This window comes from Rhinatrema bivittatum, chromosome 9 (assembly GCF_901001135.1).
Source record: "Rhinatrema bivittatum chromosome 9, aRhiBiv1.1, whole genome shotgun sequence".
NCBI classification, from domain to species: Eukaryota; Metazoa; Chordata; class Amphibia; order Gymnophiona; family Rhinatrematidae; genus Rhinatrema; species Rhinatrema bivittatum.
Genome location: NC_042623.1, coordinates 98,349,765 through 98,377,746, shown reverse-complemented (window position 1 = coordinate 98,377,746; position 27,982 = coordinate 98,349,765). Strand labels below are relative to the sequence as shown.

Here is a 27,982-nt window from a genome sequence, read left to right as displayed (position 1 = left end):
CAGAAAACTTTGTGGGAGAGCCGGTGAGCGCCCACTCTCCCGACGTGCACCCAGGCCACTCTCTTGGGCACGCAATTCAGGAAGCCCAGGTATGCCAATTAGGACCCGTGGTAAAAAGGAGGTGCTAGGGACACTAGCGCGTTCCTAGCACCTCCTTTTTGACACAAGCGGCGGCTGTCAGCGGGTTTCACAGCCGATGCTTAATTTTACTGGCGTCAGTTGCCAAACCTGCTGACAGCCACGGGTTCAGAAAACGGACACCGGCAAAATTGAGCGTCTAACTCGCAGGCCGCGGGCTGATTTTTTTTTTTTTTTTTTTTAATCTTTGGGGCCTCAGACCCAGATCTTTTTCCTGGATGGTAAATCCTAATATGGAGCCTAACATCGTGTAACTACAGCAAGGGTTATATTTGTGCACTTGATTCAATTTCATCTGCCATTTGGATGCCCAATCTTTCAGTCTCACAATGTCCTCCTGCAATTTATCACAATCCACTTGTGATTTAATGTCTCTGAATAATTTTGTGTCATCTGCAAATTTGATTACCTCACTCATTGTACCCCTTTCTAGATCATTTCTATATTAAAAAGCATTGGTCCAAATACAGATCCCTGAGGCACTCTGCTGTTTACCTTTTTCCACTAAGAAAACTGACCATTTAATTCTACTCTCTGTTTGTGACTTTTAAGCAGTTTGCAATCCATGAAAGTACATTGCCTCTTATCCTATGACTTTTTAGGTTTTTTTTATAAGCCTCTCATGAGGGACTTTGTCAAACACATATGTGACACATTGCCCATGTACATTAACAGTGGCAAAATAGCATCCTTGCCACCAGAAAATGGATGTATAATTTAGATGGAACCAGCCAACATCGACTGTTTATTATTATTTATTTATTTATTTATTACATTTTATGTACACCTGTACCCACCTAGGTGGAAACTGCATAGCCAGATTAGATAAAAACAGGAACAAGAACCAGGATAAAATCTAGCACAGAACCTGACATTCCATACAACTAAAGCGCCCTCTGCTGCGTATAAAATATGCTCAGCTCCATTAAATCATTTTTATTAGGAAGCATCAAAAAGTTGTGCATTTATAAATAGAACAGTGGCAGTATTGTAGTTTGATGATATCTATTATTTTAACTTTTAAATAAGATGTGCATATCAACTGAGCTGTGAAATCTCTGTAACAGCAGGCAACTAATGGTCTGTCGCAGAGTAATCATCACATCAGTTTCAGCATGAACAGAAAGGTAACTTGAATATCAGATGGAAAGCTTTATAGTTGCATACAAGAGCTGAAGAAAATGAAATAGTAGGCATCCAATTCTATACCACTAATTGACCAAAAGAAAAGAGGAGGTTCATAAAATAATCAAGGACTCAATTCACCTAAAATTATTATTGACCTCTAGAGTGTAAATAGTGGGAAATATCTGGGAGAGAGTTTGCCACATAACTGTCATAAAAACAGATATTCAGTAGGAAAATAATTATTCTGAATGGACTAAGAAATGGTTTGGGATGCATAGGAACACAATGAGCCGCCACTGACACTCCATTAAAGCACTGCACAGACCTGCCCCACGAGGACTGATTCATCCAAATACATACAACACTTCTGTTCACCTTCTGGAGTCCTCAGACATGAATATAATTACTCTTGCCTTGGCAATGGACGTGATTCTCACACAGCAAATTTGCCGGAATTTTAAAAAGCAGGAAATCTTGCTCCAATAAACCTATATTTTTAACTGTACCCAAAAATTTATACAATAAAAAATTCACACAGTCTCTTTATTTTTTAAGTGGTTGAAAAGTTTCCCATGCCAAAGGTGCTTTTTAAATGGCATGCACTACTTTTCTGTTCTGCTTTAAAGGAATTTACCTTTTGAGAAGCACTCCTGCATTTCTAACAGCTTTAAGGTCATATACGGTATAATCTACACATCACCTATATTCTCCTATTCTAAAACTATTTTCTTATTACTCACATCTTTAACACAGTAACGAAGTAAATGATGGCAGATAAAGACCAACGTGGCTCATTCAGGCTGCCCAATTGAGATTAATCCTCTTTTAGTAGATATGATTATATCTGTCCCAACCATGGCCAAAATCCATCAAAGTGTTGGCCTCCCTATGCTTTTTTGGAGTCCTGATACAATTGTATGACTGTTACTTTGGTTTGTAGCTGCCACTCTACAAGTTACCCCCATGCTTTCTTGGAGCTCCAATGAAAGTATAACCAGCTGTTTTGGGTCTTTACTTCTTATTTCCATGTTACACACATTCATTTGCAACTCACATATCTATACTTCCAGCAAACATACTTTATGCATGATTATAAACCATATTCATTCAACCTCTCATCTATTTATTTCTTTATTTGGATTTATTACCTACCTTTCTGAATAGAAAATTCACCCAAATCAGGGTACAACATTATTTTATGAGTTTAAAAATTTTGGATTCCAGTTACTGTATATATGATTATCCATTCTAAAAGGATATTAGAATGGTAACATACAACTTGGGACCTTCTTTTTCACTTATGTTATTTTGTCTGGGAATTTCAATATTATGAAAAAAGATATCTGTGGAAAAATGACTTTGATATAACATGCATGAGAAAAATCAATAGAAAAGTCATTTTTCACCGATTTATTTTTTGTTTCAACATTTGAATTTCCCAGGCAAAATAAAAGAAAACTAAAAACAAAGGTCCCTACATTTAACAGAGATCAGCTTACAATTCTAGTTTGAATAAGGTGTGATAAACTTGAAATAAATCAATAGTAATGTATGTAGTAGTAATGCCTATACTTAGAATAAACAATCTCAGCAAAACAACAAGTTGTAGCAGTATGTTCAAGGCTTTCTATGGTAGAAGACGCTATGGATTTGGCAATAAAGGCCTGGCAGAACAGCTAGGCTTTTACTTGCTTCCTGAAATGGGAGTAGTCATATTTGGCAAAGCTCCTTTGGGATAGAGTTCCATAGGGCAGGTGCTCCTCCCAAGAAGGATCATTGGTGAGTATTTGTTTTTATGATTTCTTTTGTTGACTGAGTTATTATGGAGGCTTCAAGTGAGGATCTTAGTAGTCTGGAGGACATGTATTAAGGCTATCAAGCAGATAAGTCATTTTCCTCAGAGTCTTGAAAATCAGTGTCATGGTTTTGTATTTGATTTTAGAGGGGATTGGTAGTCAGTGTAGTTTGAGTACGACAGATGAGATATAGCCAAGTGGTTTGCATCTTTCTATCAGTTTTTCAGTGGAGTTTTGTATTATCTGGAGTTTGTGGAAGGTCTAGTGTGTTAGGCCCTTGTGAAGCCCTTTACAGTAAATCAGCCATGTGATGACCATGAAATGGACAACTGTGTTTAGGTTTGTCTTCATAATAAGAGCAGACAGTCTTCTTAATTTGCATAACCAATGCAGTTATTTACTGTTGCCAGAATAGGAAGTTGTTGCTGCCATGGAGGTATGGTTCACAGATTCTCAAGACTGGGATATGGCCATACTAGGCTATAACTTAAGGAATAACAGAAAGGACAAAAAAGGAGAAGAAGTAGCACTTTATGTAAAAAATAATATCCAAGCAACTGAACTGCAAGAAAAGTGGGGTAGAGAAGAAGCATTATGGGCTGTCCTAAAAAAAAAAAAAGATGACAGTACATCCATTTTTACCGGAGTGGTGTACAGGCCTCTGACTCAAATGGAAGAACTAGACAGAGATCCGATCAAAGACATTATAAAGGTGGGAAAGAAGGGGGAAGTTTGATTGTTAGTGACTTTAATCTGCCGGACATGGACTGGAGAATCCCTTCTGCAGAACCTAACAGAAGTAGAGAGATAGTGGATGCCCTGCAAGTCCCGAGTTTTGAACTTCAAAAAAACAGACTTTGTAGAAATGGGGAAATATTTGGAGACAGAACTTGAAGATTGGGAGAAAATGGGAGAGGTCGAACAACAGTGGGCCAAACTAAAAGGAGCAATTACAAAAGCAACAAATCTATATGTTAGAAAAGTAAACAAAAGTAAGAGAAATAAGAAACCAATCTGGTTCACAAAGGAGGTGGTTGATGTTAGAAAAGCAGAAGAAGCAGTGTTTAAGAAATATAAAGAATCCCAAAAAGTGGAACACAGGGAGGATTATCTGGCGAAACTGAGGGAGATGAACAAAGTTATCAATTAAGGAAAACATCAGGCGGAGGAAAGCATTGCCAAAAAGATAAAGTGAGGTGACAAAGCATTTTTCAGATAATCAGGGAAAGGAGAAAAGTCCATAGTGGTATAGTGAAATTGAAAGGTGATAAGGATCAATGGGCAGAGAGAGATGAAGAAATGGCAGAAATATTAAACAAATACTTCAGTTCAGTGTTCACTAAGGAAAACCCTGGAGAAGGATCGTCACTTTTTATCAAAACTGTAGAAGGGGGTAGAGTAGACAAAACTCCATTTATGGAAGATAATGTATGGGAAGAACTAAGAAAATTGAAAGTGGACAAAGCCATGGGGCCTCATGAGGTTCATCTCAGAATACTGAGGGAACTCAGATGTGCTGGTGGGTCCACTGTGTGACCTGTTCAATAGATTCTTGGAAAAGGCTGTAGTGCCTAGTGACTGGAGAAGAGCAGTGGTGGTCCTGCTTCACAAGAGTGGGAGCAGAGAAGAGGCTGGAAACTACAGGCCAGTTAACATCACCTTGGTGGTGGGAAAATTAATGGAGACTCTGCTGAAGGATAGTGAACTAACTTCAGTCAGGAGGATTGCTGGACACGAGACAGCATGGATTCACCAGGGAAAGGTCCTGTCAGATGAATCTGATTGATTTCTTTGATTGGGTGACTGGAAAACTGGATCAGGGAAGAGCACTCGATATAATTTACTTGGATTTTAGTAAAGCTTTTGATATGGTCCCACATAGAAGACTCACCAACAAAATGAGAAGCTTGAGAGTGAGCTCCAAGGTGATGGCATGGATTACAAACTGGTTGATGGATAGAAGACAATGGATAATGGTAAATGGAACCTACTCTGAAGAGAGAATGGTGTTATAAGTGGAATGTCACAGGGATCAGTGTTTGACCGGTTCTGTTCAACATCTTTGTGAGTGACATTGTGGAAGGGATAGAAGGTAAAGTTTGTTTATTTGCAGATGATACTAAGATCTGCAACAGAGTGGACACACCGGAAGGAGTAGAGAGAATGAGATGGGATATAAGGAGCTGGAAGAGTGGTCAAAGATATGGCAGCTGGGAATCAATCAAAAAATAAACACCTCAAAAATATAATTCCCCTCTTTTTGGACAAACAAACAAAATATCAGGAAAATGCAAATCCTTATGGGTAGACTTTTAATGTCCAGTATCTTTAAGGGTAACTCTCAAAAGGGAGTACCTCAATGTTAGAATATACCGTTTTTGCTTTAAATCTTTAAGTGAGCTTTAGTACTCGTATATGTGCAGCATTCTGTGTTCTATATTTTTTGTGATAATATATTTTGTCTTATTTGCAAACTCTCCTTAATAACCACAGTGCTTAAGAGAAGCTTTGAAAGTTAATTATTACACAAAAAAAAAAGAAGCCGCCCATACTCGAACAGCGACTATTGTGAGCTGAACTGTTTTTCACCGCATTGGTAATGAATAACTTAACCGCGTTGTAACCAATTTCTCTTAGGTCCTGTGAAGCCACCTGACACTGCCAGTGTTTCAGCAATAATTGCCTGCTTCAGGGGCCGTAGAGGCTGCTGTTATTAGGAAAGTTTTAAATTATAATGACAATAAAGTCTCTAGCCCATATAGTAGTATAAACTTACTGTGGATTCAAGCCAGGCCATGGACGCCGCTGCTTCTTGCCAGATGGCGGCCATATTGTCCTCCTGTGTATTTATTTATTTATTTTATTTTAATTTTATTCAACTTTTAGAATATTATAACATTACATTATAAATTTGATTACAGGCCTGTGTATTTAAAAAGACCCTGGACCAATGAAAACCCTTGCAGGGCCAAAGTCCCGCCTTTGACTGACAGAAAAACTCCCCTAGTTTTTAAGCAAGGATGTTTCCTATCACATCCAACTTATACCAGAGAAATTGTGAAAGAGAACTGCAATACAATTTCTTTGGTAAAAGTACCTGAAAGAGAACTACAACACAACTTCTCTGGTACAAGTTGGACCTGAAAGAGAACTGCAACACAATTTCTCTGGTATAAGTTGTTTGTAGCTGGGAATCAATGCCAAGAAATGCAGAGTCATGCATCTGGGGTTTGGTAATCCAAAAGAACTGTATGTTTTGGGGGGTGAAGGGCTGATGTGCATGGAGCAGGAGAGAGACCTTGGGGTGATAGTGTCTTACAACCTGAAGTCAATGAAGCAATGTGACACGGCAATAGCTAAAGCCAGAAGAATGCTAGGCTGCATAGAGAGAGGAATATCTAGTAAGAAAAGGGAAGTGATAATCCTCTTGTACAGGTCCTTGGTGAGGCCTCACCTGGAGTACTGTGTTCAGTTCTGGACACCATATCTCAAAGGGGACAGCGACAGGATAGAGGCGATCCAGAGAAGAGTGACCAAAATGGTGGTTGGTCTCCATCAAATGACTTATGAGGAGAAGTTGAAGAACCTGAATATGTACACCCTGGAGGAGAGGAGGAGCAGGGGTGATATGATACAGACCTTCAGATACTTGAAAGGTTTTAATGATCCATAGATGTAGGCTTTTATAGTAAAGGTTTCTATCAGCTGTGCTAGTGCTCTGAGATATGTGTTAAATAATACTGATGACAGTATAGAACTCTTGGGTACTGATGAAGCGTCAGCCAAATGTACAGGAAAACGTTGAACCATGTTAGGACCTTGCCACTTAGACTGGTCTCTGCTAGATGTTAGCATGATATTGAGATCTATGGCAAGGGTGGGCAAATGTTTTAAACTAGTGCCACATTGCAGGCTCTAATTTGTAACAGGGACTGGGGGGAAGGGGGAGTCCCCTTGGAGCTTACACCATTTCTCACTAACTTTCATACCTCTCTCCCTCATATACATACTCCCCTATCTCTCACTCATACACTCATTCTCACATACCTCTCTCCCTTTCACATACACACACATTGGATAGTGAATAGTGAAACAAATGGTGAACTAATGGAATATCCTCCCGGAAGAGATGGTGAACATGATAATGGAATTCAAAAGGGCATAGGACAAACATAGAGGATTCCTACTGGCTAGTGACTAGAAATGAACACATGGGGGTAACCTCTGTTACACCACTTTGGGGCAACCTGCACAAAAGGCTTGCGGGTAACCTGCAAGGAGTGGCAGTTACCAGCCTGATAAACTTGCTAGGCAGACTAGATGGACTATTTTGGTATTTATCTGTCATCATTTACTATGTTACATTTCTCCCTCTTACTCTTCACATACTCTTCCTCTCTCCCTCTCATTCATACACACACTGGATAGTGAATCAAATTATATTTTCCTAGTCAACTTGATCAAGCCAATATGAGAGCTGACCTTTAACCATGCCTTCCTCGTCCCTGCCAACCCAGATAAATGCCCCCCAATCCAGCTCACCCTGGCCTGCGAGCAATTGTCAAACTGACATTTCAGTGTTTCTGCGGGTGTGTGTATATGTGGCAAGTTACTTCTCTTGGAACTCATGGCGACTATGTAAAATTGTAAAAAATAAATAAGGGCGGGGAAAGAGAACACAAGCGCTACTGCCATTACTTCCCCTTCCTTCTGCCCACACCTCCTCCTCCCAATCAATTCTCTCTTTGGCTTGTGCTGGCACAAAGGGATATCCCCTTCCTAAACCGGCTGTCACCTGGGCCAAAGTTTAGATCAGTGGAGAATATTCCTCTGAAGATTTCTCACTATTAAAATCTGCTACTGTATCTGAGGACTAGAAGATAGCCAATGTAATACTAGTTTTAAGAGACCCAAGGGTAATCCAAGAAACTAAAAACCAATACTAGAAAAAATGATGGAAACTATTGCTAAAAACAGAAATACTGGGCATATGGACAGATATTTATTTAAAAATTTTTATATCTGCACACTCCCAAGGTTCATGGAGGGGTAGAACAGAATATGCATAGATCAGAATAAAACAGGAATTAAACATAAGAATAATGACAACAGAATAATATAATGACTGAGCAAATCATGCCATGCTGTAGACATTAAATGGGATTATAAGCAAAATATCCCTTCATGGGGAAAAAGGGAAAAAATCAAATAATTAGGAGACAGCATAATTCTACTGTAAATAACTTATCAAATGAAAGTGATTCCATCAAGATTTCCATTCTACTATGAGAACATAAGAACATACCATACTGGGTCAGACCAAGGGTCCATCAAGCCCAGCATCCTGTTTCCAACAGTGGCCAATCCAGTCCATAAGAACCTGGCAAGTACCCAAACTAAGTATATTCCATGTTACCGTTGCTAGTAATAGCAGTGGCTATTTTCTAAGTCAACTTAATTAATAGCGGAAATGGACTTCTCCTCCAAGAACTTATCCAATCCTTTTTAAACACAGCTATACTAATTGCACTAACCACATCCTCTGGCAACAAATTTCAGAGTTTAATTGTGCAATGAGTGAAAAAGAACTTTCTCCGATTAGTTTTAAATGTGCCACATGCTAACTTCATGGAATGCCCCCTAGTCCTTCTATTATCTGAAAGAGTAAATAACCGATTCACATCTATCCGTTCTAGACCTTTCATGATTTTAAACACCTCTATCATATCCCCCCTCAGCCGTCTCTTCTCCAAGCTGAAAAGTCCTAACCTCTTTAGTCTTTCCTCATAGGGGAGCTGTTCCATTCCCCTTATTTTGGTCACCCTTCTCTGTACCTTCTCCATCACAATTATATCTTTTTTGAGATGCGGCGACCAGAATTGTACACAGTATTCAAGGTGCTGTCTCAGATCCTTCCAGATACTAGCCATCACATTCAAAGCCTGTCTAAAGAGTCAGATATTCAAAGCATTTTTAAATATATTAGTACTGGATGTAGTACATAGGTATTCAGGCAGTGAATTCCAATACAGAGGACCAAGCAACCGAAAAGGTCCGATTTTGCACTTCAAAAAAGTGAGCTATGAGAAGGAAAAAGGACTTTAAGAAGACCCTCATTCGCGGATCTTAGAGTGCATGTCTGATTATAAATACACATCATTTATAATATCCAGGTAAAAAGGTATTATTAAATAATTTACCAATTAACATGGTAACTTTGAATTTAATCATCCATTAAATAGAAAGCCAATGGAGAGAGTAGAAAATTGAAGCAATATGATCTCTCATATGGGAGCCAGTCAAGATGTGGACAGCTGAATTTTTAAGGATTTGCAAAGTTCACTGGCAGGAGGGCCAATGAAAAAGGAGTCTGCAGCACTATTCATTGGGTTCTAATAGGGGTTTCAACCACCTAAGCATATGTAGCTTATGAAAGCTTGTTTTATAAAGTTCTTAATATGTACCTGCATGGACAAATCTGAATTCAATATAACTTGGATGTTCTGCACCTGAGAAAAAACATGTAATTCATGCCCTTCAAATGTAGAAGGGTCATCATGAAGGGAGAATTTACTTAAGATGATACAGTCTTACCTATATTTAATGTTAACCTGTTGTGATATAACCAGCTCTTAAATGATGACAAACTGCTAATTATCCTGATTGCTTTGTTTAACTCACTTGTTAAAACGAACATGTACATATGTATATAATTCTCGTATTATCATCTCCTGCACTTTTTAACCCTCTCCCTGTTAATGTTATTATTGTAAAGCTTGTTGCTAAGTTATGTTACATTGTGAACCGAGGTGATGTTTTGCAAACGTGCCTCGGTATATAAAAAACCCTTAAATAAATAAATAAATAAACAAATGGACATATATTTAAATGTTGTAGTCCAGAATGCATGAAGAAGTGATTATCTGCATACGCTCTGTAATTTTACATAGGTTTGTCAAATATATGTGCAAACAAATAGTTGAGAGGGTGGAACCCTGAAGGAGTCAAGTCAAAATTGGGTATCAAGAAGATGTAAAGTTAAGAAATCCACACTTGCTGGCTGTAGCTTAGGAGCCAAACTAATACTGTAACAGCTATCCTAATATCTTGGTCAGGATAATGTCAAAAGCATGTCAAAAGCACATGAGATATTTAAAAGAAACATCATGTAGTTTAGCCCACTGTCAAACCAAGTTTAATTGTATTAAACATGGAAAATAAAGGAGTCTTGGTACTAAAAACAATTTCTGAACCCAAACTGCTATTGATCAAGAATCGAGTGATCAAGTATGCTATAACCACATTTCTGATGACTTTGGCGAGAAAATTTAAGGCTGAGATTGGGTGAAAGATAGGACAATGCCAAGGGGTCAGCAGATTGATTCTTTATGACTAGACAAACAGAAGCCTATTTCAATAAGTGACAAATTCATGAAGACCCTTGATGTCTTCATGTATGAATTTTAATAGTCCCCATGAAATCTGATTTAAGAACAAGAAGATTAACTCATTTTTGCCATAATCTGAGTGATCTCTATCAGGTCAATGCAATCGAGCACTCAGGTCAGCGCGCTGCTTAACACGAAGTTGGACACGCATTTTCTACATGCTAGACTTACCAACAATGCAATACGGGAATTAGCGTGTCCAAAACACATGACCAATCGAGTGCATAGCTAATAGCACTCATCACATGCAAATTCCTTGTAGAAGAGGCTATTAGCTATTACCCTGAAATGCCAAAAATTGGTGCGCGGTGCCCATTTTAATGCAGCAAATTTGACGCCTGCCCGGACACCGGTGTTTAAAACATGCCTCGCTCAAGGGCTCACGAAAAAAATTTTTAAATCCTGCTTTCTGTGATTCCTCCTATTAGTATCATTGCAATACTAAACAGTAGGAGGAACCACAGAAAGCAGCATCCCCAAGTTCGGGCCCGAGAGAAGGAATGAATAAATTAAGGGGTAGATTTTTAAAATATACGCACGTGCACATGGACGCGCCAATTTATAACATGTGCATGCATGTTATAAAATCGGGTGGCCACACGCACATGTGCACTGGATTTTACAAACCACACGCTCATGTCCGGGCGGCGTGTGCACAAGGGGGGGGGGGGGGGGGGGCAACTTTTGCAATTTCCGCGCGGCGACACAATCAGGCCTTCAGGAGTAACCTCCCAGTCCACTCCAATTAAGAAGCTGACTAGGAGAGAACTTCCCTACCCCCCCTATCTAAATTCTCTCCCTCTTTCCCGCTCCTCCCCACCCCTAAACCCTACCGATCTATTTTTTTTTTGTTTCACAACTTACTTCAGGCCTAGAGCTGAAGTAAGTTGCGCCTGCTGGAGTTCTCAGGACAGCATACAATGGCGCTGTCGCGGCCTGCCCTCCTGCATGCCCCTCCCTGCCCCTGGCCCACCCCCTTGAAGAGGCCCGGCATTTGTGCGATTTCCGGGAGTCATGCACGCAGGCCTTTTAAAATCCGGCCCTAAGTGTCTGGCACCTAATATTATTCATTCCTTCACTAACTGCCAATTGGTCCATTCACTGTCACATCAGTGAAAGGACCAATCCCCTTTCAGAAGGCTGTCCTGAAAGAGGATTGGTCCTTTTCACTGACAAGTGTCAGGACCAATCGGGAAAAGCCCGGGGGGTGGGGGTGGGTGGGCAGGGAGCCCTGGCCAGGCTGTTGTGGATGTACCGCCACTCTTCTGGGTACCTGATGCCGAGCATTAGGGATAAACAAATAATCCTTTGTAAGTCCCTTTTAGCATGGCAGCTCATTTGCTTATTGCATTGAGCACACAGGAGAGGTGGATGTGTGTGCCCAGTCTGAACACACAATCTTTTAAGTGATGATATTACATTGGCCCTTATGTTTGTGACAGGAGAAAAATGATCCATTACTTTCCCATCTAATCCTACTCCAGAAGAAGGTGTCATGGTCAAAAGAGGGAATTTGCTATACAAGTCATATTTTTTATTTAGAGAAAGAAATTGTGAAATCTTCACAGTATTCAGGTGTTAAACAGGATTTATGATTGGCATTTGAGTCAGAAACTGTATTGGTGAGATGCTTGACTGTCTAATACAGTTCTTTAGGATTATTCCCAGTTGATGGGATTCTTAGAGAAGAAATAATTCTGATTAGCCTCATTTGTCATTATCCTGTAAGTAGATAAATGAGCATTATAATACTCTAAGAGAGGAAAGGTCAAATGGTTTTTCCATCTTCATTCTAGTTTATGCAACATAAACTTAATGTTCCTAAGTATGGGATTAAAGCATGTTATAATATATTTATGGCACTGATTTATCATGTTATATACCACTCAGTAAAGCTTGTCAATCACCCGTTGGAAGACCGGTCCCAATTCAAACACCATCAATCATAAAGGGACACTCTTTCCTATTCGCCGCGCTATTATCGGACGTGGTATCATTAGACCATCATAATAGGCATCATAGTGTGGTATAGTTATACCGATATTACTCAGCCTTATATTTAATCATAGGTCCAAACGCAAAGTATATTTTTTTTCTTTTTTTCTTATGTGTGATCACAACTACTTGTGCATATATTAAAATTCCAACTATTCAAATCATCTTCTTCTTTATATAGACTTATCTGTGTGTCGCTGTTGCGATGATTCTTATTATCTTATTTTCTTGAATCAAAACTCGCCAGCTCAGATGCCCGAAATGTTGATAGCGATATGTTCATTCCTCATACCGCTGAATAGTGCCCGACATTGCACAATGTTTCGGACTTATGTTCAGTCCTGGGAACATTTTTTTTCCTCCACAACCTTCGGTGAAACAAGGAGATTTAAACAAGCTTAACACAAATATGCAATTATTATGTCTGTATCACGTACCGTTTGCCAGAAAAGTGCGATATACATTAAGCATTGTTATGAGTCTGTAGCGGCATAAGCTATAATGGCAATGCTGGCACCAGAAACCAAAACTAAAAATGTTTTGCCGCAGATTTTCATTTGTAATCACTGTCCGATGCTTCGCAGATGAGAGTCCAACAATAGTCACCCAGCATGGAGGGGTTCACTTGCCTTGATACCGTTTCTCCATTTTGACAATGTCTTGATGAAACCTTTCACCATGTTTGTCACTCACAGCGCCAAGGTTGTCTGGGAATGAAGAAAATGTATCTTCAATGACAAGTTGCACTTCATCAATTTGTATGCCTGAAGCAGATTTTCAACCTGTTCGACATAGTCTGCTGCCTTATAGTTGCCTAGAAAGTTACAAATGACATTCTTGAAGGCTGTCTACACAACACGTTCTGTACCTTGCAGAAGACCATCAAAGTGGCTGTCCTTCATCACAGCTCAGACTTGTGGGCCAACGAAAACACCTTCTTTTATCTTGGCATCACTTATGCGTGGAAACATTTGCCGCAAATAATCAAAGACTTTACTTTTCTTGTTCATTGCCTTAATGAAGTTTTTCATCAGCCCAAGTTTGATGTGCAAAAGTGGAAGAAATATCTTACTTGGATCCACCAATGGGTTGTGCGCAACATTCTTCTGCCCTGGAACCAACTTCTTGTGGAGAGGCCAGACTTTTCTGACATAATGCGAATCTCTTGCTGGACTGTCCCACTCACAAACGGGCCGATACATAACAGTGCGCTCCGATGGAGCGCACTGTTAACCCGCCATTGGACGCGCATTTTCCCTTACCCCTTATTCAGTAAGGGGCCAAAAATGCGCGTCCAACCCGCCGAACCTAATAGCGCCCTCACCATGCAAATGCATGTTGATGGCCCTATTGGGTATTCCCGCGCGATTCAGAAAACAAAATGTGCAGTCAAGCGCTAATTTCTTCGGGCACCGGGAAAGTGCACAGAAAAGCAGTAAAAACTGCTATTAAGTCGGAGGTCCCGAAGGGTAAAAAAAGTAAAAAAAAAAAAATTGAAGTCAGCCTGCGGCTGTCGGGTCGAAAACCGGATGCCCAATTTTGCCGGCGTCCGGTTCACGAATCCGTGGCTGTCAGCGGGCTCGAGAACCGACGCCAGCAAAATTGAGCGTCGGCTGTCAAACCCGCTGACAGCCGCTGCTCCAGGCCAAAAGGAGGCGCTAGGGACGCGCTTGTGTCCCTAGCACCTCCTTTTGCCTGTTTCTACCACCGGGCCTCATTTAAATACTGAATCGCATGCACAGGCGAGTGGCCTGTGCGTGCGCCGGGAGAGTGGGCGAACGCCCGCTCTCCCGCAGACTTTACTGAATCAGCCCGATTGGAAGCAACAATAATTGGTGTAACCAAGCTGCAGACCCAGTAGAATTGTAACTACCTTGAGATCACCACACAAATTCCAGTTGTACCTCATGTACTGAATGTGGTTCAGCAGTAGCTGCATGTTCTCATACGTTTCTTTCATATGACTGGGATGTCCGACAGGAATTGATGGGTAGATATTGTCGTTGTGCAGCAAAACAGCCTTCAAACTTAAGATTGATGAATCAATAAACAGTCTCCATTCTGTTGGGTCATGGTCATATCCGAGAGCACAAAACAATCCATTGATGTCACAGCAAAAAGTCAGACTGTCTACTTGGTTGAAATATTTTGTCAAATTTTCATGACGGCTGCGAAATACTGAAATTTTCGTATCAGATGACAAAAGATTCCATCCTTGCAGCCTTGACCCAAGCAACTCCGCCTGACTTTGATAAAGCCAAATCTCTGACCAGATCGTTCAGCTCTGACTGAGATATTAAATGAGGATCACTGGATGTTGATGGCACAAAATCAGGATCAGCTGCAGCTTCCATCTGCGATGGCTCGCCATCATCACCTACCTCCTCATCCTCGTCTTTCTGTTCCCTCTATATCATTGGGATGGCAAATGGCATGGATGGTTGCACACCTTTCAGCCAAGCTCGCAGACTAGTGGCGCAAGATGAGCAACATATATGAGGAGCCCATGCTCTGTCCTGGTCACCAATTTTGCACCTGAAGTATAACTCGTATGCCTTCTTAATGAGTGCAGTCATACTCCTTTTTTCTGTGCTTTCAGAGTAAACTCACCATAGATGTAACAAAACGTGTCATGCCTATTTCAACATTGGCATGACATTTTATAATATATATGAAATTAAATCCACAAGCTTTAAACTCAACAGTTTTAGCGATATGATTCACTCATTCACACAGACGTTGCATAGGAGACTACTCATTGCTGCTGCTTATATAAGACTGCATTGTCATGGATACAAGTTGGAATCTTGCAGCCGAGCTGGGGGCTTGCCCGAGCAAGTTCTGGTATGATCAGGCAGAGTTTCTTGGTGTATTTTAAAAAAAGTTAGTCTCTGTTACATTGCTTATGGCTGTCAAAAATATGACATGAATTTTAAAAATCATAAAAACTACTGTCTAGCAAGAAAATATATGTATACGAGATTATGTTTTAAAATTTCACAATTATTGTAACACAAAATTGCCCGTTTCTCAAAAACCTTACGTGATGTTCAAATTTCGTAGTAATATTTATTTATTTATTTATTTAAAATTTTTATATACCGGCATTCATGTTGCAAACACATCATGCCGGTTTACATATAACAGGGGTGTACAGTGAACAATTCAATAACCTATTTGTGTAGAAGGAAGCAGTTACAAATAACAAGGTAATAGAACTGGGAGGAGAGAAGAAAAGGGAGAGAATAACATTAGGTATAGGTATTTACATTAGTAATAACATTTTTACATGTGGAAGTGGTAGAATCTGGCTGAATAGAATTAATCGGTGTCCGGGAAAGCTTTTTTAAACAGCCAGGTCTTGAGTCTCTTCCTGAAGGTTGGGAGGCTGGGCTCCTGTCTAAGGTCCGGTGGGATGGAGTTCCATAGAAGGGGGCCGGCTGTTGAAAAGGCCCGATCTCTCAAGGTAATGTGTTTGGTAGTTTTGGCTGGGGGCACTTGAAGAGATCCTCTGAGTGTGTCTCTTGTTGGTCTGGAGGAGTTATAAATTTGGAATGGGACTTGTAAGTCGAGTGGGGTGAGTTGATGGATGGTTTTGTATATTATGGAAAGAGATTTGTAGAGGATTCTAAAGTGAACAGGCAACCAGTGGAGATCTTTTAGGATTGGAGATATATGGTCCCTCCTCCTGGAGTTTGTCAGTAATCTTGCCGCAGCGTTTTGTAACATCTGGAGGGGTCTAGTATAGGAGGAAGGTAGGCCCAGAAGGATAGAGTTACAGTAATCGATCTTAGAAAAAATGATGGCTTGTAGAATGGTTCTGAAGTCCTGAGTGTGGAAGAGTGGTCTAATTCTTTTCAGAACTTGGAGTTTGTGGAAACAGTCCTTGGTGGTTCTGTTGATGGAAGCTTTAAGGTTCATCCGGTTATCAATTAATACTCCTAGATCTCTCACCTGTGTAGTAGTTGGGATAGTTGGAGGATTAGAGATGGCATTGTTATCTGGGGAGATGACAAGCAGTTCTGTTTTAGAGGAGTTTAAAACTAGGTTTAAAACTCCTCAGCATCAAAAAATCTATTTAGAACACCAAAAAGCCTGAAGAAAACAAAAACTTTGTTTACTAGTGAACTTAGCACTTCAGTTCATCAACATGCCCATGCTTTCTAATAACAGACTATTTTCCATTATTACTCAACAGTAAAGCCACATTTGATGATAATAAACAATGGTCTGATCAAGGTATGGCCTCAGCTATAATACTTGGGCACTATATACAAAGTAGGAGAAATTTTGTTTGTTAGTGGGGCAGTGTATAAACTGTTCCCAACCTCAGGCTGCCATGAAGTCAAGAAATATTTCACAGAGTGCTGACAAAGGAATCTGATTTACATGTAAATTAAAGCCTCAAGGACTATAGTTGAATTAATGTTGATATCAACATTTATTAAGGATTCAATTAACGGAGAAGAATTATGAGCTAACAGTCCAAATAGAGAGTAAACCAGGTAAATAAAGGATGGTGAAGAGAGCAAGAGAACGCTGTAAGGGAGGCAACATCAATAGGCAAAAGTATTAACTGCAATGAATTCTTGAAAGTGATCAATAAACCACCTTCCTTTCTGAGGCTCCTTGGCTGAGAAATTAATAATCTGGTCGACCTAATTGACATGGCTTAATGGGGAAGAGCCAACATGGTTTTAGCAAAGGGAACTCATGACTTGCTAATCTATTTGAATTCTTTGAAGATATAAATAAGCATGTAGATAAGGGTGAGCTGTGAATATAGTGTATCTGAATTTTCAGATGGTATTTGATAAAGTCTCTCATGAGAGACACCTCAGGAAATTAATAAATCACAGGGGAAAGCCGACAGTCGCTGAGCAGCGCATGGTTCGGAGAGAGGTATCTTCAAAGGATACTAATGATGCATTAGAATTAGGGCATCCCGACAGTGAGGTTCCAATAATAAGAAAAGTAGTCCAAGTGCTGTACTTAAAAACTCACCTGAGCTAAAAAATTCTAACTTATCCCTATCAATCCTTTTAGGTACCAATGTTCCACAAGTGGAACATTTTTTCATATACTTTTAATTACTTGCAAATTTTTTTATTCTATATTTATACCATATTTGGGTCTAGTTAACTAACATATGTAAAAAGGGGCATAAGGAAATAATTCCTTCATTGAGCAGGATCTAAAAGGTTAAAAATCAGAATGAAAATGCAAACAAAAAACAAACCTTGAAATGTTTGTATGCTAAGGCCAGAAGTCTAAGAAGACGGGAGAATTAGAATGTATAGCAGTGAATGATGACATAGACTTAACTGGCATCTCAGAGACATGGTGGAAGGAGGATAACCAATGGGACAGTGCTATACCGGGGTACAAATTATATCACAATGACAGAGAGGAGCACCCAGGAGGCGGTGTGGCGCTTTATGTCCAGGATGGCATAGAGTCCAACAGGATAAACCTCCTGCATGAGTCTAAATGCAAAATTGAATCTTTATGGGTAGAAATCCCTTATGTGTCGGGGAAGACTATAGTGATAGGAGTATACTACCGTCCACCTAGTCAAGATGGTGAGACGGACAGTGAAATGCTAAGAGAAATTAGAGAAGCTAACCAAATTGGTAGTGCGGTAATAATGGGAGACTTCAATTACCCTAATATTGACTGGGTAAATGTATCATCGGGACACGCTAGAGAGATAACGTTCCTGGATGGAATAAATGATAGCTTTATGGAGCAATTGGTTCAGGAACCGACGAGAGAGGGAGCAATTTTAGATCTAATTCTCAGTGGAGCACAGGACTTGGTGAGAGAGATAACGGTGGTGGGGCCGCTTGGCAATAGTGATCATAATATGATAAAATTTGATTTAATGACTGGAAGACGAACAGTGTGCAAATCCACGGCTCTCGTGCTAAACTTCCAAAAGGGAAACTTTGATAAAATGAGAAAAATTGTTAGAAAAAAACTGAAAGGAGCAGCTACAAAAGTAAAAAATGTGCAAGAGGCGTGGTCATTGTTAAAAAATACCATTCTAGAAGCACAGTCCAGATGTATTCCACACATTAAGAAAGGTGGAAAGAAGGCAAAACAATTACCGGCATGGTTAAAAGGGGAGGTGAAAGAAGCTATTTTAGCCAAAAGATCTTCATTCAAAAATTGGAAGAAGGATCCAACAGAAGAAAATAGGATAATGCATAAACGTTGGCAAGTTAAATGTAAGACATTGATAAGACAGGCTAAGAGAGAATTTGAAAAGAAGTTGGCCGTAGAGGCAAAAACTCACAGTAAAAACTTTTAAAAATATATCCAAAGCAGAAAGCCTGTGAGGGAGTCAGTTGGACCGTTAGATGATTGAGGGGTTAAAGGGGCACTTAGAGAAGATAAGGCTATCTTGGAAAGATTAAATGATTTCTTTGCTTCGGTGCTTACTGAAGAGGATGTTGGGGAGGTACCCGTACTGGAGAAGGTTTTCATGGGTAATGATTCAGATGGACTGAATCAAATCACGGTGAACCTAGAAGATGTGGTAGACCTGATTGACAAACTGAAGAGTAGTAAATCACCTGGACCGGATGGTATACACCCCAGAGTTCTGAAGGAACTAAAAAATGAAATTTCAGACCTATTAGTAAAATTTTGTAACCTATCATTAAAATCATCCATTGTACCTGAAGACTGGAGGATAGCAAATGTAACCCCAATATTTAAAAAGGGCTCCAGGGGCGATCTGGGAAACTACAGACCGGTTAGCCTGACTTCAGTGCCAGGAAAAATAGTGGAAAGTGTTCTTAATATCAAAATCACAGAACATATAGAAAGACATGGTTTAATGGAACAAAGTCAGCATGGCTTTACCCAAGGCAAGCCTTGCCTCACAAATCTGCTTCACTTTTTTGAAGCAATTAATAAACATGTGGATAAAGGTGAACTGGTAGATGTAGTATACTTGGATTTTCAGAAGGCGTTTGACAAAGTTCCTCATGAGAAGCTTCTAGGAAAAGTAAAAAGTCATGGGATAGGTGGCGATGTCCTTTCGTGGATTGCAAAATGGCTAAAAGACAGGAAACAGAGAGTAGGATTAAATGGACAATTTTCTCAGTGGAAGGGAGTGGACAGTGGAGTGCCTCAGGGATCTGTATTGGGACCCTTACTTTTCAATATATTTATAAATGATCTGGAAAGAAATACAACGAGTGAGATAATCAAATTTGCAGATGATACAAAATTGTTCAGAGTAGTTAAATCACAAGCAGATTGTGATAAATTGCATGAAGGCCTTGTGAGACTGGAACATTGGGCATCAAAATGGCAGATAAAATTTAATGTGGACAAGTGCAAGGTGATGCACATAGGGAAAAATAACCCATGCTATAGTTACACAATGTTAGGTTCCATATTAGGTGCTACAACCCAAGAAAGAGATCTAGGCGTCATAGTGGATAGCACGTTGAAATTGTCTGTTCAGTGTGCTGCGGCAGTCAAAAAAGCAAACAGTATGTTGGGAATTATTAGAAAGGGAATGGTGAATAAAACGGAAAATGTCATAATGCCTCTGTATCGCTCCATGATGAGACCGCACCTTGAATACTGTGTACAATTCTGGTCGCCGCATCTCAAAAAAGATATAATTGCGATGGAGAAGGTACAGAGAAGGGCTACCAAAATGATAAGGGGAATGGAACAGCTCCCCTATGAGGAAAGACTAAAGATGTTAGGACTTTTCAGCTTGGAGAAGAGACGGCTGAGGGGGGATATGATAGAGGTGTTTAAAATCATGAGAGGTCTAGAACGGGTAGATGTGAATCGGTTATTTACTCTTTCGGATAATAGAAAGACTAGGGGGCACTCCATGAAGTTAGCATGTGGCACATTTAAAACTAATCGGAGAAAGTTCTTTTTTACTCAACGTACAATTAACCTCTGGAATTTGTTGCCAGAGGATGTGGTTAGTGCAGTTAGTATAGCTGTGTTTAAAAAAGGATTGGATAAGTTCTTGGAGGAGAAGTCCATTACCTGCTATTAATTAAGATGACTTAGAAAATAGCCACTGCTATTACTAGCAACGGTTACATGGAATAGACTTAGTTTTTGGGTACTTGCCAGGTTCTTATGGCCTGGATTGGCCACTGTTGGAAACAGGATGCTGGGCTTGATGGACCCTTGGTCTGACCCAGTATGGCATGTTCTTATGTTCTTACAGGATAGGATGAAATGTTCTATTATGAATTAGTAATTGATTAAAGGATAAGAGAGAAAGTAGAACTAAAAATGATAAGTTTTCCTAATTCAGAGAGGTTAACAGTAGAATGTTCCAGGGATCTATAGTGGGATCAGTATAGTTCTCTAGTGAGACCTCATATGGACTACTGTGTTCAATTCTGGAAATCATATGTTCAAAAGGATATAAATCACATGGGGTCAGTCCAGAGGGTGGATACTACAATGATCAGTGGTCTTCATTCTAAAGCATATGGAGACAGATATAAAGATCTAAGCATGTATACTCTAGAGAAAAGGCAAGACAGGGAAGATACAGAAACATTTAAATACCTCCAAGGTTTCCATGCATAGGAGGCAAGCTTCTTTATTGGAAAGAGGGCTCTAGAACGAAGGATCATGGGATAAGGGTGAAAGAAGTGTAGTGTAGTGAATGGATGGAACAGTCTCCCAGTGGAGGTGGCAGAGAGAAAAATAGTATCTTGAATTCAAGAAAGCACTGAGGAAGTGATGAAAATTGTAACGTTAAATTAGTTGGGTGGATGGATAGACTGGCCATGTGGTGTTTTTCTGCAGTCACATTTCTTTGTTTCTATGTTTCATTAATGATCTGGAAAAGGCAGCAACAAGTGATAAGATGAAATTTACAATAAAACAAAAATTCAAAAAACTGAAAGCAGACTGAAGAACAGCTGGCGGATCAAGTGAAACTGGCGGATCAGCTGGCAGATCAAGTGAAACTTGACATTTAAATGGCAGATGAAATTCTACATGGACAAGTGCAAAGTGATGAACATAGTGAAAAATGTTAAATATATGTATGCAATGCTGGGTTCCATATTAAGAATCACAACCCAAGAAAAGGATCCTAGTGTCATTGTAAACAAAACACTGAAATTCTCAGCTCAGTCTGCGGCAACAGTGAAAAAGAATGTTAGGAATTATTTGGAAAGGAAGAGAATAAAACTAAGAATATCATAATGCCTCTGTATAGTATGACCATACCTTGAGTACTGTATGCAGGTCTGGTTATCCCATCTCAAAAATGATATAGAAAAAGGTATAGAGGACAGCAGAAATAAATGGAATGGAATGGCTACCTTAGGAAAAAGAAAGGTTCTTTACCTCAGAGAAGAAATGACTGAGAGGGGTAATGATAACATGATGCAGAACAAGTTAATAGGGAACAGTTATTTATCCTGTCTAATAGTACTAGGAGACAGTCCATGAAACTAATTGATAGCAAATTTAGAACAGATTTAAGAAAGTATTTTTCAATCAATACATAATTAAGCTGTGGAATTTGTTGCCAGACAATTTGGTCAAGGCTCATATTATAGATGAGTTTAAAAAAAGATTTGGACATAATTCTGGAGGGCAGATGATTAACAATTACTGCCAAGCAGACTTGGGAATGGTCATCCCTTACTCCTGGGACTTCCCCATTAGCGTCATCCAGGAACTAGCAATTGACCCTGTCTGTCCAATGTTATATACAGGATGCTGGTATCAAAGGACCATTTTCTTTGACCCAGTATAGCATCTGTTATGTTTTTAATGATTTCTATTTTTTCTTTTCCATTTTAACCAATCGATTTCTAGGGCATTAAGATTTTCAAGTGGCTTAAAAGTGAAAAGGGCATACTTGCACATCGGTGCATGGACAAGCACGGTTGGCTCAAGGCCCTTCCTTGAGCTGACATCACAGTATGAGCAAGACCAGTGTTTCCTCCAGATGTTCTAGATGTCATGAAGGCTACTTGCATATTATGTAAGGGATAATGAGGCTTATTCATATTGAAATGTGGTTGATACTGTACTGCATTATGCATAGCAGGGGCCATCCAAAAAGTCATAAAAAGGGTGTTTTACAAGGCTTTTCTAAGACAACAGGACCTCTGAGCTATTTTTTTTTTTTTAACATAAGATGCAAATATTTTTATCTGCTACAATTTGATGAATATCTTTCAGCTGGGTATATTGAGCACATGAGTTCAATCAAAGGTTTTCCTTCCTCAAGGAAACATCCCTCTTGTCTCTTTTTTTCTATTTAATGAATTAAAACAGGAACTCCTTAGATGAAGACAATGGGTTAGACAGTAACCTATATTGTCGTATTGTCTTATTTAAGTTTCCAAGACTACTTGGAAGCCTCCTGCAGACTGAGTAGAATAACCAAAGGATCATATAATGTTTGGAAAGCTGGTTGCCTCTTTGTTTGAAGAACTATGTCTTTTTTAAAAGTTAAATATCTTTTGTAACTTAAAATTTATTGAATTTTCCAAATTTAACAAAAACAAAATACAGGAGGATGTACAAATTAGAACAACATTTTGAATACTCTTTATGATTAGTCCCTACAGCATAAGCCAATTTATTATACCACATATTGATTGTAGGCTTTTAGTGAAACTTTTTCTGTTTCAATTTGACATTTATAAATTTTGTATGCACTGCAGTAGGTTGAGCTGCATTAACAAGTGCATTAGGCAGACTTTTTTCATTATTTTCTATATTAAATTTATCAGTCTAAAAGTACATCTTAATTAAATCACTTATATTCTATAATTCAAATACAATTATTCAATGAGGATAGCAATAAAATATCACAATCATAATAAACAAACATAAAAATGATTAAAATATACAAGAACAACTCAGTTTACCCCACTCATATGAAAAAATTATTGAAGTAGGATGAGAAAGGTTTCATACATTTTCTGTAACATGCCTCCTCGGCCTTATACACAGAATCTTACAATTTGTAATCATAAACCAACCTCCACCCTACCTTGGAACTTTTTTGAAAGTTTTTATGTGAAAAAATCATGAACAACAAATTGTGTAATATGTGTTTAGCACTCATTATAAAAATTTGAATAAGATTAGAAACTGGAACAAGATTGAGCTTTTTAAGCCGATTTTAAGCACATATTACACAATTTGTTTTTCATGATTTTTTCACATAAAAACTTTCAAAAAAATTCCAAGGGAGGATGGAGGTTAGTTTATGATTACAAATTGTAAGATTCTGTGTACAAGGCCGAGGAGGCATGTTACAGAAAATGTATGAAACCTTCATCCTACTTCAATAATTTTTTCATATGAGTGGGGTAAACTGAGTTGCTTTTGATTGATATTTTTGACCTCACAAAGAGCGGGGATTTTGTGTATATTGTAAAATATACAAAAAGCATTTAAAACAGATCAATAAAAATAATAAAACATTAGTTCTTTAAATGCTGAAATAAACAGAAATATTGTGGGTTAGTCAAGAATATAACAAATTAAGTAGTGCCTCTATCATCAAGATGAATAAGAAAAAAGTGGAAATATAACGTGGTCTAAAAACCTCATAGCCTACAAACAAGGGGATCAAGAGAGTTTAAAAAAAAGAACAGTATGAAGAGCTATAAGCTTCCCATGCCTTCTAACATATTAGTCCAACATCAAGACTCCAACTAATTTAAAGCAGTTGGTTGACTCACAATTACAATAGTACAAACAAAATGTATCACTGAGCAGACTGGTAAGTGGCAATGCTAAAACCTAATATTGCAGAAATTCTTTTAAATGATTAAGTTACATGAAAATGTATTTATCCTCACAATATTTCAAAAGGTACTTAGATAGGCATCTAATTTAAATATCTTCATTGTAAATGTTTTGAAGAATAATTAACAACATATAACACATGCTAATGTGACATAACTTAAATAGTCCAACTTTTAAAATTGTCTGCAGTACACCATTTGTGTGCATAAGTGGGCCCATAGAGATTTATGCTAGTATTTTATAAACTCTTTTGACAGCAACACAGTTTATAAAATACCATGTATTTCTGACCTGAATGTACATGCATATATTTGAGCATACACGTATATCTCTAATGCAGGAAGATAAATACTTTCTCTACCCAGTTTACAGAATTATGAACATTTTACACGTGTAATAATTGTAGCAATGCACGTGTAATAATCCAGAATTAAGTGGAGACAGGTATTTTATAAAATATGCACATAATCCACTTCTGAAAATACTTGTGCATACACTCAGAATCAACAGTTCACAGATACCTCCAGCACTTTACTCTGAACCCCCACCCAAAAATTATAGATAAAAGACAAGTACGATTATAAGTGCAGGTGTAAAACTGCATGGACGTTTAGTACTATATGCAGGTATGCCACTTACAAAATAGTAACGCACACATACTTCCTAACCCTGCCCCGGATTAAGTTGCACCTTTTTTTCCCCATTCACATTTATATGCGATACTGCAAGTACATGAGTACTTTCAAGGTTTCTGCACACATATGCTACTTGTAGGCATTCAATCCCCATATAGTTCTTTGAAATTTACTTCCAAAATGAACAAATTGCATCATAGTTTACTGTCTCAAATTAAATTTTTGCTGGTACAAAGATATATGAACATGCTTAACTTTTATTTACAGCAAAATATCACTATTAAGGTATCTTAATTGAAGGTGATACATTTACATTTTATCAATAATGGACTTTGCAAGACTGTTTCATAAGATGCGTATATGAAATAGCTATCAATAATCAAAGATGCATAGCAATATCTATACCACTTTTCACAAAATCCCAAAACAGTCTCCATATCAAAATGTAGGAACTGACCTATCCTTCATATAAGGAGGGGAGGCCACAACCAGGGCAGTGCGCAGCTTCCAGAGGCTAAAGGGGAGGGCATTAGGCAGGCAGATGGAGGGATGTGGGTTCGGGTAGGCAGGAAGAGCTGAGGGGAAGGCTGACAAAACTGAATATACGTGTGGGCCAGCCTACCCACCATCCTCTTCTTGAGGCGTTTCACCTCAGCTCCCCCTCTTTTGCAGCCTACTTTCGGCCCTCTTAGCGCAGCACCAGTTCGTGATCTGGACGGCTCTGCAGAGACAGTGCAGGTGGTCCAATGCTCCATGCCTGTCGTGCATGCTCCAGCGTGCCCAGAGGGTCTTGCTCAGAAGGCGGTCTTGCAGCACCGGCCCATTGCTGCATTTTCTGCCTCCTGTCTTTGTTGCTGGGCTGGCCAGGCAGGTGCCTGTGAACTTTAAAAAAAAACCAAAAAAAGGTGGAGGGAATAGCTTAGTGCTTAGAGCAGTGGGCTACAAAACCAGGGAAACCAGGCTTCAAATCCCACTGCCAATCCTTGTGACCTTGGACAGTCACTTTGCCCTCTGTTGCCTCAATGTACAAACAGGGACGCTAACTTTCAAACACGGGCGAACATGTGTGTATGTTCATCGGCCCGCACACAGGAACATGGCTATTTTATAACATGCACGCGTATTTGGTTACATATATTACCTGTAGTGCAAATGCCAGTTAATATCTTTGCAATTGAATATCTCTCCTTTGTTTAATATACTTCCTGTTATCCCTTTTTGCTCAATTGTTAAAAATCCTGCATTTTGAGCTTTGTAAACCGTTATGATGGCTTTACCGAATGACGGTATATAAAACTCATTACATAAATAAATAAATAAATACGCATTTTAAGTGGCCTGGCCGCAAGCACATGTGCATTGAATTTTAAGTGGGTGCATGCCTGTGTGCGCAATTCACACTTCTACCGCAGAAGTGGGTGAATTTGAAAAGGGACACACGCCAATGCATTTGCCAGGTTTTTTTTTCAATTTGTTCCCAGTTTGCTCAGTTAGGTCCTCCAACCCCCCCTGATTTGTTAGCTTGTATACACACTAGTTACCCCAGACCCTTTCAGCCCCTCCAAAATGGCCTTTTTTTTGCCATCCATAGCAGAAGGAAAGTTCTGTGGCATAGGGCCTCCGTGCACTGGCTTGTGTAAGTAATTAATGTGCAAGTTTCTGGTGAAAGTCCCGAAACGCCCATGTACAGTCCACGTCCCCGTCCCCCCCTTTTGGAGAAGTTCTGAGATACGCGCGCAGCAGCATTTATGCGCGTACCTCAGCGACTTTTACAATCCAACAAGTCCAACATATTTGTACATCCTCTAATTTTGGTACGCGTCAGGCTTTTAAAATGTACCTTTTATGTTGTAAGTCCTCTAGGGATAGGGAAATACCTACAGTACCTGAATGTAATCCGCTTTGAAGCACCAAAACGTAGAGCAAAAAAACAAAAAAAATCTTCTGATGCACTCAGTGGGGGGAGGAGAAGGGATAACTCCTGCGACTCGGCTTTATTAGCGGCATGTGTTCAGAGGGGAGCCCTGGTCTTTTTTTTGGCCTGGCTTGCTGGAGGCCTAAGCCATGGTTTTTGGATGGGAATCACTGGGGGGCCCATTGTTGCAGTAGTGGTACGTGTCTGGTGAGGGTAGGAGCCTGCAACCTCTGCGTTCCTTCCGGGTGGGGCTGCCCCCACCCTGTGGCACTAATCGTGCCCCTTCTTTGCCTCGTTTTTCCATACGGGGGGACGAGACCTGCTTTCCTCTCCAGCCCCGCCAAGTGTGCATACTGCGTGGGACCGTTGGCATGCCCTGTTCAGGTATATCAGCTGAGGAGCGGCTGCGACTCATCTGTTAGGCTTGAGATGGGGAACTGCTTCTTCTGCAGTGGCAGCGGGTGAGTGGAGACTTCCACGTGTCGTGGACTGACTGGGTTGTGCATGGCATCTCCCTCACTGCTGCGAGTCAGGAGAATGAGGTGCCTGATCCGTTCTACTTTGCGAGCACAAAGCCAGGCCATTCCTGGCGTGTGGTGCCTATCTGTGAGACTTATCTAAATATGAAGGGAGTTTTGGGGGAGTTATGCTTGCCAATCCAGCTTCGGCCATCTCCTGCAGATCGTGGGGCTCCCTCTCCAGCTCCCAGTGGAGCCTGTGCAGGCGAATGGATAACACTTTTCTTGAAATTTTCCTTCGACAGTGTGAGGCCTTTGATGCTTCCTGGGTGAACTTAAATAATAATGATGAAGTAAAACTAAAAAGGGGGGAGTGAAGCATGGCTTCCTTATATGGTGGTGCACAGCAGTGAAACTGTGCGACCCCCTCTCACCCCATCAGCATATTGCAGAGCAGAAGGTGAGATGAAGCTCCATCGGAGCAGTGGGGTTTGTGTGATGACTATTTACAAAGTGTCCCGGTACGTAGCCTGCTATAATAAACAACAACAAAAAACTAATTAAAAGTGGGGCATTGCTCAGTACCCTCCCCCATTTTGTGTCTCTGCTTGTTCCTGCCTTCATCTTCTTGCATCAACTATTTTTGAGGGAGTGGCATGGATACGGTGGTGGTCCCCCACGC

At 39.7% G+C, this 27,982-nt stretch overlaps 1 protein-coding gene across 5 annotated transcripts in view; it reads right to left on the bottom strand.

The window, feature by feature from the left end:
- DOCK4 (dedicator of cytokinesis 4) overlaps positions 1–27,982 on the bottom strand; it is a 939,215-nt gene that overhangs the window by 425,674 nt on the left and 485,559 nt on the right. The window lies entirely within an intron of this gene.